Source organism: Entelurus aequoreus, linkage group LG18 (genome assembly GCF_033978785.1).
Source record: "Entelurus aequoreus isolate RoL-2023_Sb linkage group LG18, RoL_Eaeq_v1.1, whole genome shotgun sequence".
Classification (NCBI taxonomy): Eukaryota; Metazoa; Chordata; class Actinopteri; order Syngnathiformes; family Syngnathidae; genus Entelurus; species Entelurus aequoreus.
Genome location: NC_084748.1, coordinates 24234357 through 24250577, shown reverse-complemented (window position 1 = coordinate 24250577; position 16221 = coordinate 24234357). Strand labels below are relative to the sequence as shown.

Genomic DNA, 16221 nt, shown 5'->3' with positions numbered 1-16221 from the left:
TACGTATCTGTCTATGTGGAAACTGCAGCCGGGTAAAAAGCCTGATATAAGGTGATCGTTCAGTGACTCCGGTAAAGGAGATCAACTGAGCCAAGTTGTCACGAATTTGGAAATTTGCTGCAGTATAGATGGATAGAGTTAAGGGCTCCATATGGTAAAGCCTTGGTGAAACTATATGGACTGACCAGACACGATGTACTGTAGGATTGTTGGGTGATTCCTAGTGATCCTACTGGGCGTTAGACCGGTTATCCGTGTTGGTCAGGAAGGATAACGCAGGTGCTGCTCCAATGAAACGGGTTAATCGCCGTTGTATGAGCAATGATGGAACCTGGTTTTTGTGATATGAGACGGCCGATTCCACAAAAGCACGCGTGCATTAGTTGTTTATATTTGTTCGGACATGGGGTGGTATTGTAATTTATAAATGTGTGTGTATAATGATGAATGCTGAAATGCGTGTGTATTGAGTGAGTCAGTTTATGTTGGTACATTTAGATATATGCGTAATTTAATAACTTTTGTGTAGCACCTGTTTTCTTATCTGTTTTAATTCCCCTCTAATTGTCTATTCCCCTCTTCTGAAAGGCAAACATTATACCTCTCGGTATTCCCCCTCCCTCACGCAAACTCACCTCCCCCCTCTGGTGAAGATGCCTTCACGCTTTTTCTCACAGCCCCGCTATCTGTAAAAGTTGGGAAATTGTCTAAAATGTGTGTGCTTGTGAGAAAGTAGACAAAGTTTATGTACAGAAAACATATGAGTGAATGATCTATCCATTTAATTATCTTATTCCGCTCTCGGAGGTTGGATCGCGGGGGCAGCAGCCTAAGCAGGGAAGTCCAGAATTCCCTCCCCCCCTTGGCTATTTGTCCATCTAAGAGTGAATGATAAACTTTGTTTCTTATTATTAAGGTTCTGATATGATAAAGCTGTGCTTCTGGAGGAGAAAAATAGTTGACTGTTGCATTTATTTTTAACTGTGCTGGTGATTGTAACTGTGTAACACTATAGGTTGCAAGAAGGCTCTCGCTTTTTGGGGAAGGAGGTGTGTGCGTGCGACTCAGTAAGAAAATAAAAAAAGGAGGCCCTGCTGGAAGACATTTTAAGATAAGGGATGTGTGCGTGTGACGAGGCCGTGTGAGAGATAGCTGCACGTGAGAAGTGGGCCGAAGAGGTGTGACACTGTTAGCATAGCATTGAGCTAGGGTAGCATTGGATTAGATTAGCATTGAGCTAGTTTAAAAAAAAAAAAAAAAAATATATATATATATATATATATATATATATATATATATATATATATATATATATATATATATATATATATATATATATATATATATGTATATATATATATATATATATATATATATATATATATATATATATATATATATATATATATATATATATATATATATATATATAGTGGACAGCTGTACTCAATCTGAAGAGAAGGCTGACAGGTTGTTTTTGATAATAGGAAAAATAAAATATACTGTATATGAATAAATAAACATTTAAATATCAATACATACATTTGGACTGGGACATTTAAGCATTGTTAAATTCATTAGTCATTAATTATGTGTGTAATATACTGTATTGAACAGCCTTGCTGCTTATCTGATCCATCCAGTTCCTGTGTGAAAATTGAGACAAACACACACACACACACGCACATCATAGAGTAGGACACATTGTAACTTTGAATTAATAGTTATACAACAAATACATTAATAATATTGAATTTAAATTTGATAAAGATAAATTGATTATACATTGACATTTTAATTTTTTTTAGGAATAAACACACAATAAAATAAAAGTTACATTTATATTGTAAAACATCTAAGGGCATCTGTGCAAACTGTGAAACATAGAGTCTGAAGAAGTACAGATAAGAGTCGCCAACACTCAGCGCCATAGTCAAAACAAAACGTAGAGAAGCGTTAAACAAATTCCAATCAGAAGACAGACAATGAATGAGAACGAAAGCTAACAGCAAAACAAAAATTGAAATTAATAACAAAGGAGGGCAAAATTTCAAAGTGATAAATGAAGGTGCATGTATAATTACATGTAAAGAATAAAACTAAATGGAAATAACTGTCTGCAAGATGAGCATGACGTCATGAATTGTGCTCGGGTTGACAATAGATAGATAGATAGACAGATAACACGTTATTGATTCCTTCAGGAGAGTTCCCTCAAGAAGAAGAAGTAAAAAGTAAACAGTAACTAATAAGGGTATAAATGGAAACACAATAGAAAAATATCACAATGAGAATAAAAATAGAACAGTAAAATAAAAGAAACTAGGCATTAACGACCATGATATAAACAATTATTGCACTGTTATTGTTTTGCATTCCCTGTTATCCTAGCCCCCCCAAAGAGGAGTTGTACAGTCTAATGATGTGTGGGACAAAGGATTTTTTATAGTCTAAATCAGTAGTTCTCAAAGGAGGGTATGGTGTTTTCCGCCCAGACAAAAAGGGGGGGTACCTGAGATTTTAAATATTCTAAAAATAGCGACAATTCAAAATCCTTTATAAATTATAGAAGAATAATACTTCAACAAAATAAATATTTAGAATTAAGTTCACGAGCCCAGATGGATCTCTATTACAATATCCAAAGAAGGTTGATGATTGATTATATGTATAGAAATCTTTATTATAATTTAATCACTTGTTTAATTTTTAAAACGTTTTAGTTATTCTTATATTTTTTTGTTGTCCAAATAAGTCAAGTAAGACCACAACAAATGAGCAATATGGTGCACTGTTATACAATTTAATAAATCAGAAATTGATGACATTATGCTGTATTTTATTTCTTTATTTTACTGGGAAAAAAGGTTGAAAACCACTGCCCTAAATCATATCTAAAGCTAAAATAATTTTATAAGACTGATTATTTTGGATTATTGTGTTTGTATTGTGAGAGAAGGAGAGAGAGTGAGAGAGAGAGGAAGAGAGAGCAGGTGAAGGAAGATTGAGGGTGAAGAGGATGGTTTGAGAAAATATGGGAAAAGGATGTTTATAACCTTACGTTATGTGAATGGTTTCTAGGAGAACAGAAAATAGAAACATTGTGTGAAGTGTAAGGAAGAGATGGATACAGGATGTTGTTTGTAAAGGAAAACGAAAGTGAAGAAAAGATGAGAAAGTGACAAATGAAGGTATTCGTAAATGGTATGCTGTTGATTGTGGTTAGCTGCAAGTTTGTTTAATTGTTTGTTTGTTTAGTTGTTTGAGTGAAATGGGAAGAAATCAATAGGAATAATTACATGCAAAATGGAATAAAACTATGAGTGCGATAGATAATGAATGAATAGATGAAATAGGTTTATTTTGGTCATATAATCAACCATCAACCAATTTGTGTGAGCAGTTTAACAGTACAGATTAGACAGATTAACAATCATACACATTTACACACAGAAAGAAAAGAAAAGAAAAAGAATGACCCAAAAAGCAATAGGCGGAAGCCAAAGCTTATATTGACCTATCCTATACATTCACTGGACATTAAATTACCTGGAACATCAACGTTAAAAGATGAAAGTATTTGTTACTATATTTTATAATGTTCAAAAAACTTTACTTTTCAAGGGTCTCTTAAACCATAACAAAAAACTACATGTGTTAAGCTCATCACTGAGGATGGTCCACCATTTAACTCCTAAAACTGAAATACATTTGTATTTTTATTTTATTTTACTTGACCTATTTCAAAAATCAATATCCCCCGTAAATGATAGTTTTCTCCTCATAATGTAAATAAGCTAAGAATACAAACTGGAAGGCTGTTGTTCTTTACTCGAAACATAATTGCCATTGTTTTAAAAATAGATTATCTGAACATTTAACACATTATGACTTATAAAAATGGATTGGTATGATCATAATAATAATGCTTTGTGTATTATTGAAAAGAGCCTTTTAAGTTTAAGTATTGGGTCTATATTTCTTCTATAAACATTTCCCCAAACTTCAAAACAATGTTACATATGGAAAAAAAAAAAGAAAAAAAAAAAAGAATAATATAACATGTGCAGACATTGCTTATTCGGCATGTGTTTTACTTTATACTGAATGGCAATGGATTTGGATATTTTTCTTTAATATGTTCAGTATGCGGCTTCCAACATATTAATGATCAATTACTATTCTCAAGAATGTAGTTCATATACTCTGTCAATTTCCACTTGATTCAACTTTAATTTTTGTTTCACAATTTGACTTTGCAACCTGGACAGGTCGTCACCTCATCACAGGGCCAACACAGATAGATAGACAGACAACATTCACACACTAGGGCAAATTTAGTCTTATTAATTTCCCCATATTGAGATCTATTACTCAAAACAACTACTTAACCGCTATTGTGAAACACCTTTCTAATTTATGGGAGAATTGGGATAGGATTGAGGAAGATGTCTGCTGTGGTGGTGGTTAGTTTGGAAATTAATTTAATAAAAGTAAGTTTAAGTCGGGTAACTTTAAAGTGTAGTCTGACATTTTTAATTTGGAGTAATTTATTTTTATTTAGACATTGCAGTACACCATACTTCTGGATGTTGAGCTAGAAGAGGATAATGGCATGACAGAATAAAGTTAGAGTTAAAGTTAAAGTACCAATGATTGGCACACACACACTAGGTGTGGTGAAATTTGTCCTCTGCATTTGACCCATCCCCTTGATCACCCCCTGGGAGGTGGGGGGAGCAGTGGGCAGCAGCGGTGCCGCGCCCGGGAATCATTTTTGGTGATTTGGCCCCCAATTCCAACCCTTGATGCTGAGTGCCAAGCAGGGAGGTAATGGCTCCCAAATTTTTTGTAGTCTTTGGTATGACTCGGCCGGGGTTTTGAACTTGCGACCCACCGATCTCAGGGCGGACACTCTAACCACTAGGCCACTGAGATGAAGGAGGCAAACCAAATCTCAACAGCTTTCAGTTAGCTATAGATTTTGAGAGTATAATGCGAATAACTATAACTTTACAACTGTTTGCTGTGAATAGTGTTGAATAATAATTACAAATAACAGCCTACATTAATAATTAGAATAAGAGCCGATATGTAAAGTCTTAAAAAGAGGAGAAGTGTGATTAGGCCTGGCGCTTAGGGCATGGCCTTGTGTGTTTGTTGTGACTAGGTTGGATAACCAGTCGGAGACAGGCAAGGCAAGGCGGGGAAGCTTTGTTTGTGTGGCGTTTTTCATGCAAAGGGCAGACTCAAAGTGCTTCACAGACAACAAAGTGAAATGAAAGAAAATAAAAGCAAAATTAAAATGCAGACAACAAAAATAAAAACAGTGCGGACGTTAAAAGTTAAAAGATTAAAAGATTTAGCTGAAAGATAAGGAAAAACGTGAATAAAAACAATCTTTTGTTTTGGAGAATATCACGCACAGCGGGAGGTCAGAGTGCAAGCATGACAGCTTGCTCGAACCTACTGATAGACAAATGATAGTTTAAATTAACTTATAGATAATCTTTAAGTGAATTAAAAGGGTACTTAAATACACATGAAGTAGTACGGATAATCTTTGAATTAGGGTTATTGATTAACATTTAATGGGATAGTTAAGACTGATTTTAAAACGTGATATGCAAAATTGAACTAACCGAGAGGATATGAAAACGATGGGTGTACATGATTTGAGTTCCAAATTCTGGAGGGAAAAAACCTCAACAAAACATAAAACCATACAGACGGACTTGGGTGGTAGTCACGGTTGTCCTAGGTCAAGCTAGGGTGGAGGCTGTTAAGCAGCCGGGGGACTGTCAACTTCTCTGAACAAGACAAGCTCCAAAGTTGTAGCCAGAACATGCTCACAAAAAATACAAGTGTGACAGAGGACGCCCACAGCAGGACGAACAGCAGGATACAAACAGACCCCTGCTGGACATAAGTGTCAACGGACAATGTTCAACACAATCTTTGAAGCATTCCTTTGTGGTCAACCTGCACACACCTTGTAATGACCTGCTTACGAACTGTGCCCTGACAATTCAATACCGCACAGAAGGAACTTCCTGATGTTGCCTGACAGCACGACATCAGCTGACAACTACTGGGGACGCCTCCCAGGAACAAATGGAGGACGGGGACTGCTCCAACTGTCCTAGCACTGGCTGACTGAGGTGCGTCCGTGTGCCCTGCCACCCAAACCACCAAAGTGTATGATCACCAATTAGACGACTCATAATAAGAGCCTTTTGACTCTTATATATGGTGGGACTCAAGGTATGGCCGCTCATGTGAACTATCCTTACAACAATTAGCATGGTATAAGATGGACAACTAATGACCCACATTGTTCCTTTGCTCTCTGTCCTGCCTACGAAACCAAAAATTTAGGTCAAATGATAAAACAGGGCGTAGCTGCCGCTGATTGGACCGATACGCAAATACCACATTTTTAATTATTTTGGTTGTCTGTTAAAAACATAGCTATTGGCTACAATTTGGACATTCCTGCTGTAGGCTACAAGGAGCTAGCAGCCTCACAACAGCTGAGCTAAAATAACACATTTAAGCATATCAAATATTTATAGTTGCTAATAACATACACAAAGTCGCAGAGAGACAGAAGTCTGTAGAAAGTATTCAGTAACAAACGTGTCCGCATTATTAAACTTTCTACCACAGGAAACAGACTGAACAGATACAGCAGTTACTGTCAGACTCTAATCCGGATTACCTTGTCTATCAGAGACATGGTTAAAACCCACAACACCTTTTGTTCTAATTAATGTCCCGGGGGACAAGATTACAGAAAAGACAGATCGAGTGACGAAGGGGGGAGGAATTATGATTTATGAAAGGGAAAACATTAAAAGAAGATCAATTTGAGTATGTTAAAATGTAATTTAATTTAATTTTCCTTAGAAATGTATTTCAAGGTAATTGTAGTATACCGACCGACCACAGCTAAAGACATTTTTCTTGATTCATTTTTAGACATCCTCAAACAGCATAGTATGAAAGAAGTAACGTCATGGGGGACGTTAATCTGGACTGGTTAAATAAGACGCGTAGAAATAAATTTAAGGATATTATAAACGGCTTCTACAATGATACAAAGGATAAGCAGCCCTACTAGAATTACAATTGGATGACAAAAATCAAAGAGATCATCTGTAAATACACTAATACAAAACCAGAAAGAAGAGTGCTAAAATAAAAATACCTTGGATTAATAAAACAATTTGGATTCTAATAAAGACATCGGGACTCAGCTCTCAAAAGAGCATTTAAAACAGGTCTAAATACAGATCGTATGATTTTAAAAGTTTGGAGGAACAAAGTTACAATGTTTATGCGGAAGTCTAAGGCTGACTTTCACTTAGAATTAATCAAAGCTGCAAAAGGGAACATTAGAAAGTTATGGAAAACCAGATACAAACTTACAGAAAGAGAGCAAACAAGAAACAACACTATAACATTAAATAGCAGAGGTGGGACCAAGTCATTGCTTTGCAAGTCACAAGTAAGTCTCAAGTCTTTGCCCTCAAGTCTCAAGTCAAGTCCCGAGTCAAGACAGGCAAGTCCCGAGTCAAGTCCAAAGTCAAGACTGGAAAGTCTCAAGTCAAGTCACAAGTCCTGCATTTTGAGTTTCGAGTCCTTTCAAGTCCTTTTGACCACAGACTAATATTTTTACACAGATTGTGTATGCTTTTAAACCGCTGTATTTATTTATTAAAACAAGTGCATTTGAAATAGCAGGAACAAAAATAGTACTGACATTGCAATTCATTATAGCACTATTAACCAGTCATTTTAATAGTTTAAACAATTTTAAACATTTAACTCATTCCTTTACAGAATAAACACATTTGCAAAAACAAGTGCAACTGTACTTATTTGTACAAAAGTGTTAACATTGTATTTCCATGGCATATTGCATTGTAACTACTTCCACAGCAGTTTCTATTCTGTTCTTACCTTATCTCATTGATCTCATCTCATACTGTATGTGTGTTTATGTGTGCGTACACATGAAAAACATAACAAATACATGAACATAACAATGAACAGAGTTGTACTTTTTAGATGTCAGGGCCCTATGCAATATGTACACATATTCTTAATATACTATACATTTTAACTGACCTTTATTTGACTATGTTTGTCTTTTTGTAGGTGGCTAAAATACGCGGTGCTGCTGACCGCCGTCTAACGTTATGTTACTGTGTGTAATACATTGACTAACGTAACGTTATATGTAGGTACCTCATGCAACCCTGCTTAAAAAAATCACTTGACAAAAAGTATGAATAAGGTAGCAAACTGCAGTGGACGCAACATATAGCTGTGTTTGAAATGATGTTATAACCATAGACATCTTATAAGTAGACGCAGTATTGGTTGCTGTGACGCGAGCACATTGCATCTTGAAGTGGTGATGAGGAGCCGGCGAGCAGCCTAAACTGACAGTTGACAGGTAGAAAACAAAGATGCCGGGCTGGTGTTCAGCGTTTTCCTGCTCAAATGAGCGGACTGTTGAAAATAGGAATCGGGGGATTACTTTTCACAAGTAAGATTTAACATTAATGTACTATTGGTTGTATTTTATGAAAATAACATTACCACAGAGTTGAGAAGGAGCAAAGATCTTCAATATTTGTATGTGAAAATCACAAATAAATCTTCTGGGGGAGGATGACGCCCCTACAGGGGTTTGGTTTACAAACTTTCAGCCCCACCTAAAACAAAATTCACCAGCCGCCACTGATTATGATGCATTCTCATTTTAGGCAAAATATAAGACAATACTTTCTTAACAGTATAATTGTAACCAGGAATAAGTCTTCAAGTAACAATATTCAAATACTAACATTGTTGGGTAAGACAGCATTTGGTTTTATTCTGAATCCAGTGAAACAGATTGGTGGTTTTAGCTGATATAAAGACTTTCAGGTGTTTATATATGTTTAAATATTTGGCAGACGCTTTTATCCAAAGCGACATACATAAAAAATACATATATAACAATCACTGTAAACATGATCATTTAAGGGAAGAATGTAATACAAAATATCAATACAAAGTGTCAAGACAGAATAAACTCTCTGCTGCTGCAGCAACAGAGATACGGTCTATAAGATATATAAATATCTAATGTATTCATACATTGTTTATGTAGGATATACGCATGTATATATAACGTAATTATATTGTTTCTTCAACTTAAAAATAGCTGACCGATTTTTTCCCCCTTCTCTGGGCTTATATTCCCAGTTTTGATCTCGGACGTCTGGTCACTTATAGCATATAAGAATATTATATTACTGTTAAGCAAACTATGAATAATAAAACATGTGTCCGTTATCATAGCTACACGTATGACAAAAAAGCGCGTGAAAATGAGTGGTATTCAGTGAGGTAAAATGAATTAAATGCGCTGACAGTTCATTGCTCCTGCCAAATGAATTGCACTGAGTGGAGCGGATCACCACTCCAAGATGGCGGCCCTGCGTCTCGTCTGCGCCAGTAAGCAGTAGCGCTCGATGCTGCGTCTACTTATAAGATGTCTATGGTTATGACGTTAGCAGTGAGTTTACAGCCTCACTGATTTAACTACACAGCAAATAAAAGTCATGTTACTTAGCCAATAAACGTTATCGTACATTCAAAACTTACCCTTCTTTGTGCAACTTCAAATGTCGAACGAAGTTGGAAGTTGTTGCGTCTCCGTCTGTAATATTCGAACTGCGTGATTTGCATACGGCAATTAGTTTTTTGTTGACCAAGTCGTAGTTTTTATACCCGAACGAAACCAACTTTGGTATAAATCTTTCTCACTGGCGCGTTGTTTGACAACTCTTGTTCATTGGTTGTCCTGCAATTTGATTGGCTGAATGCTGTGTGATGAAAACAATGTAGATCTAATTTGATTGGCTGTTGTACTGAGAGCACACACGCTGACACGCAGCACACAGACTGATAGACAGACATGTACAAAATGAAAGCTACGGAGCGCTCCCAAATAACTTTTTAAACTTTAGGTTTTGGGGTAAGTAGCAAGTCATGTCAAGTCAAAAGGCTCAAGTCCAAGTGAAGTCACAAGTCATTGATGTTAAAGTCTAAGTCGAGTTGCAAGTCTCTTTACATTTTGTCAAGTCGAGTCTAAAGTCATCAAATTCATGACTCGAGTCTGACTCGAGTCCAAGTCATGTGACTCGAGTCCACACCTCTGTTAAATAGCAACGGCGCTACTATCGCAGACAGTCTGGACATAAGTAATAATTTTAATGAACATTTCCTCCAGTCTGTACAAACCCTGAATAAAAAGTCCCTCTAAATCAGTGCAAATAATTGTCATTTATTGGGGATGGACTAATTTTAGAATTAACAAATGAAACAAAGTTAAACAAAATCTTCGCTGCATTATCAGACTCACGATCTAAAGATATATATACTGGTTGGACACTATCTTCCTAAAAACGTATAAGGATTGTATTATTGCTCGTATAACAACAATTGATGAATAAATCAATAACGGAAAACACTTTCCCTACCACATGGAGAAACTGCTACTATAATTAAATCCATAAAGCAGGAAATAAACAAGATATCAACAAGTACAGACCAATTAGCCTTCTCCCCGTTATATCCAAAGGAATAGAAAATTTGAAGTTAAAAAGTGGCTTTGGAGCAATCAAGGCTGCTCACACGGTCACTAAGAGGGGCATTATGTAGACACATCAATTTAATGAGTATTATATTTATCCATGAGAGCATTTTTGTTGTAAATTGTGAGGTATGGCTGTTAAAAGCTTGGTTGTTGTTACGAATGATGACAGATGTGAACAAGAGCATGTATTGTCTTTGTGTGATGATGTAAATAAGGTGTGGTTGTATTGTATATTAAGAATGTGTCCATGAAGGGGCATTTTATGACTTTCCTAGATTTGATTACATGCTACAGTATGATTATTTTTTGATTAATTATTGATTATTATGAATGTATATATTTATTATGATTAATTAGTGTCATAATTGTATTGCTTGATTTTTGGATCCCTTTAATTAGCCAGGGACTACAGATGGAAAGTAGCTATTTAGATATAATCTGGTACAGAACATATCTGTTTCTGAACTTAATGTTTCTGTGCATTGTCCCATCATAGATAGACTAAATTAAATACAACTATTTAGTGAATTATTGAGGCCACAATAATTCACTAGGTGTTGTAAAATATCAAAGTACTATTGCAAAAGCGAACAGTGACCTCAAACATGACCTGTCCTCCGCCTCTGTTCTTGCTGCACTTGACTATCAGCTGCCTTTTCTTTTTCTTGGATGTTTCTGAAACTACTAATACTACTACTACTATTACTATTACTATTACTACGACTAACACTGTCCCTGTTTCAGGGACAGAGGGGGGAGGTGAGTTTGGATTGGGTCAAGTTTGAGCGTGTTGAGGTTTTATTTAATCGATATGATAAATCCGGTACAAGGATAAAGGAACGTAATGATTTAGATTGACAATTGCAGTGGTTGGCGGAAGCAACCCCAACCTCAAAGGAGGGTGCCAATTCAGTAATTAAATGTTTTGTGAATTATCTAATATCCCGACATGGTTTCCCCAAAAAGAGTAGGTCAAACAACGGCACCCATTTTAAGGAAGCAGGCTATCATCCTCAGTCCCAGGACCAGCAGCTTCCTAGGAAGGCGGAAAGACCATGGACCAAAATGGTAAGTTTGCAAAATGTAGAATTTGTGTGCCAGTTCCTCTGTGCAGATTTGAGGATGAAAGCAGCCACTCCAGATTCCCTTGCACTCGATGAGAGGGGCACGGTCAAAGCCAATCCAGGACCAACACCCGATACCTGACTGGAAGGAACCGAGAGGAGAGACAACACCTTGCCAGCGATGGCGAGAACGACTAAGGTTGCCAGCCAATGTGTCCGTCGGGACACCAGCAGCTGTGGAAAGAAGTGTCGGGAGTGCCGAAGCAGCGAGGAGGCCTGGAAGCAAGCCGAGGGCCTGGACCAAAGCCCCACGCCCCATACTCTGCCCCAGCCTTCCCCAAAGCCCCCACAGCTCCAACTCTACCTGAGTTTTCCCCAAAGCGGCCAGCGCGCACATGTCATTGCACAGTCTGCCCAATGGACTGAACCACACCCCAAGAAGAGACAGAGACAGACTGTTTGAGTGGATCTCTTTCTTCACCAAGGCAGCCAAAAGCCCAACGAGGTGTTGGCAGGCCACCAGCCGGAGGCACCACCGAGCCATCTATACGAGCACTAATCGAACATGGACTCACACGAAATTCAGTTGTGTGTTCAAAATCAATTGGTAATTAACAATATTGGTAACTACATTCATTGCAAATGCCGGAAAAAATATTTTTGCAAATGTCTTACAGTCATAAGTCTATATACATTCATCTAATTATGTTCATGATCAAAGTATTTGTTATTCCTTTACTAAATCAAAGGGTAGGCCACTAATTGTGTTCTGTGAGATGGTTTTACTGCAGGCTGGTAACAGCGATCGCTCTGAAGGAGGGTCATAGACGGAATTTTTTCCTCGTATAAAAACATTGAGGTTTTTGCCTCTATCTGTGGTAGAGATTTAAGTTAATGGTCTACATCAGAAATTGTTTTGGTCCAGGGTCTTAGGACCCTGGAAGGAGGGTATGTCGTAGAATTTCTGACCTTTTGACCTATATTTCTTGTCTATTAAGAATGTCTGCTCATTTTCAATTCTCTTCTATGTTGTGCCATTGAATGGACCAGTTGTGGGACAAAGGTGAATATGGAGTTATGCCAACCTGTCTACAGAATGTTTAGATTTTCCAAATATGACTAAGAGATACGAGGTTGTTTTGGAACAGACAAACCAAAAAAAAACAATCATGACGCACGAGATAAAAAACAGTGACGCACAAGAGACATATAAAAAATGGCAGAAGACCGGGACTAAAGAGAGATTTTGGCTTGTGTGTGTCTTGTTTGCTCCGGAGTACATGTGGTCTGTCTGCACGGCCAACGCAATTCAACCTGCGCTTCTGATAATGGGTAAATAAATGTGTTGTACTAAACTACTTTTGTTGCCTGCTTAAGCTTCGGACAATCCACTACAGTAGTTTTATACAGTACAGGCGATATTTATAAACCCTCGGTTACAGAATAAATTAATTTGTGTCCTCAAAATTCTATAGATAGTACTTCATAATGACAATGTGAAAAGGTTTATTTTTTTACAAATGTATTTAAAATAAAAACAAAAAAATCTATGTCCATAAGTATTCACAGCCTTTGATGCATTTTGGCAAACTTTTTACTAAGAAATGGTTATGTTGTAACTCTTGACAGAGTGACCTTCGGGTTTTTGGTCACCTCCCTGACTAGACTAAGATGATTGCAGCATATGTACAGAGACATCCTGGATACAAATCAACATTTCCCATCCAACCTGATGGAGCTTGAGAGGTGCTGCAAAGAGGAATGGACAAAGAAGAATGGGAGAATTTGCACAGAGATAGGCGTGCATATTCAAAAATACTTTAATTTTGTAATTTCTGCCAAGATGCATCAACAAAGTATTGAGTGAAATATGTGACTATTTAAGTAAGTGTCATTAAAAAAAATGTATATATTGTTTTATATACCTGTACATTTGGAAACAAATTGAGTATAGTCTGTAAAATTTTGAGAACAAAAATGTATTTATTCTATTTTGGAATAAGGCTCTAATATAACAAAATGTGGACCAAAGTTAAAGCGTTGTTAATACTTTCCGGATGCACACTAAGCCCGAGAAATAGGGAAGGGGAACAAGAGGGATTAATAAAAAATACAGCGTTTTTCATTTATTTCAGGCAATGACACAGAAAAAGGACGAGGTAGACAACATATAATAATATTAATTATTATTATGCAAAAAGGGAATGTACAATATGTAAGCATGACAACCCAGTTTTGCCTAAAAAGGGAGTGGGAAGAAGATAATGTATTTAATCCCATCCCCAGTTCTCCATTCAGTGATTAATACATTGAGCTTCACTGTTACTTTGTTCAAGGATTATAATACAAATGTTATATGATGGTGGAATTACCACAAGTAACAACACTTATTACACTCTAACAATAATTTTGTAGGGACAAAATACCAACAATGGTAATGGACAAACTACCAACAATGGCAATAGACAATGTAATGGTAAGTAAACATTAGAGCAGCAGGTCTGGCTTGTTTTACAGCACCTGAAATGGCATTCCGGGGTGGAACCACTGACCAAACACACCTGCAGGCATTTGCAATTACGCCTCGTTAATTCTTGCTGTCAGCCGCTTTAGTTGCCAGTTGATTGTCATGCTATGCATCCCTCCAGCTATTGTTCCCTTCTCCTACATAGCTTTACTCCGCAGAGTTCCCTTTTAGCTAACCTCTCGTTATCTGTATAATCTGTGAGTACCTGAGTTGCAGCTGCTTTGCACATACTTTTGGATTTGTGTTTATTTATGTGGCTTTTCCCTGTTTGTGTTGTACTGTTAGTTTTTCTCCACTCCTTTTGAGTGCACTTTTTGTTATTAAACCTCTTTTATATTTTGCATTTTCTCTTTCTCTGCTTTGGGGTCGTAACAGCATCAAGCTATCACATTTTTTAAATGAAGCCTTACTCTCGAGTGCTTTCTATCAGGCATGCTTTTTTTGTTGGCATGGAAAATTACAACATTAACTAGAGTGCCCCTCTTAACTAAAGATTTTCATAATCGAATCTGTTATGTTCTAATTTGCCCTGAGTGGCATACGGTTAGTTGTTAATCTTGACACCGCCTCATGGGCACATAACTAGTGTTTGGCGTTAATTATTGTGAGCCGTGTAAAAAATAGACATATTTATGGCCATTTCGATAATTCACTGTGTTTTTGGCCATTCGCTGGTGGTTCCAGAAATGTAATCCATGCAAATAGCAAGGATCATTGTGGATCTTGATAAACAGTTGTAATGTTAATCTGCTAGCAAAAATAAAGTAATAAAAACTTGCCTTCGTGTTAATAGTAAGCACGAGTGTATTCTATAGGATAGTGGTTCTCAAACTGGGGGGTTGTGGGTTTCATCTAGTGCAGGGGTCGGCAACCCAAAACATTCAAAGAGCCATATAGGACCAAAAATATAAAAATAAAAATCTGTCTGGAGCCGCAAAAAAAGAAAAGCCTTATATTAGTGTTATAATGAAGGTAACACATGATGTAAGTGTCTATATTAGCTATATTAGCCTACTATCAAAGGCTGACGCAAATCTTCATTGACAGAAATGTTGTATTTTAATTTTTATTCTACACATTTTTGCAACATTGGAAATCATTAGTAAAATAGAGGCTTCTCACAGGATGAGATACATTCTGGAAATTACTGGCTCAGAATGGCCAAAGTATAGATGTGTGTGTCCAAGTTAAAGGAAACGGCAGGCTGTCTTCATCTAATGGATTTATTACAATCTTTGCAAGTTGGGTAATGTTTGCTGTGGTCTGGAACAACATGGCACACAAACAACGATGAGAAATGCAGCCAATATTACATACAGATAATGTGTCATGAGAGATGCAAATATTACATTAAATACACAGAGGACATAAGTAAAGGAAATTAAATGAGCTCAAATATACCTACGAGCGAGGCATAATGATACAATATGTACATACAGCTAGCCTAAATAGCATGTTAGCATCGATTAACTTGCAGTCATGGATTGACCAAATATGCCTGATAAGCACTCCAGCAAATCAATAAAATCAACAAAGCTCACCTGTGTGCATTCATGCACAGTATAACACAGACCTGGGCATTGTACGGCCCGCGGGCCGCATCCGGCCCTTTGCACATCCCTGTCCGGCCCGCGTGAGGCCAATCATAAATTACAAAATAAATTTAAAAAAGTATCTATGTCGAGTGTGCAATACAACGGTGCTGCTTTTGTTTTGAAAAGCGTTATTTGTATTACTTCCGTGTGGACGTATGCGCGTGTGCGATTGTGAGTGAATTGAACGGCGCAATTACAAATTACAAAATAAAGTTTAAAAAACATCTATGTCGTGCGCGCAATACAACTGTGCTGCTTTTATTTTGAAATGTGTTATTTATGCCGTATGTCCGGGGGGAACCTGTGAGTGAAGGTGCATAGAGACAAGTGATGAGACGCTAAAAAAAGAAAAGTTGATGAGGATTGGCGTGTTTCCAA

At 37.0% G+C, this 16221-nt stretch overlaps 1 long non-coding RNA gene across 1 annotated transcript in view; it reads left to right on the top strand.

The window, feature by feature from the left end:
• The window catches only part of LOC133633549 (uncharacterized), an 83076-nt gene extending 68580 nt beyond the window's left edge, over nucleotides 1-14496 (top strand). Inside the window, exon 3 of the long non-coding RNA XR_009821780.1 lies at nucleotides 11624-14496. This is a non-coding gene — a long non-coding RNA (uncharacterized LOC133633549). The remainder of the gene's footprint in view (nucleotides 1-11623) is intronic.
• The last annotated feature ends 1725 nt before the right edge of the window (nucleotides 14497-16221 follow it).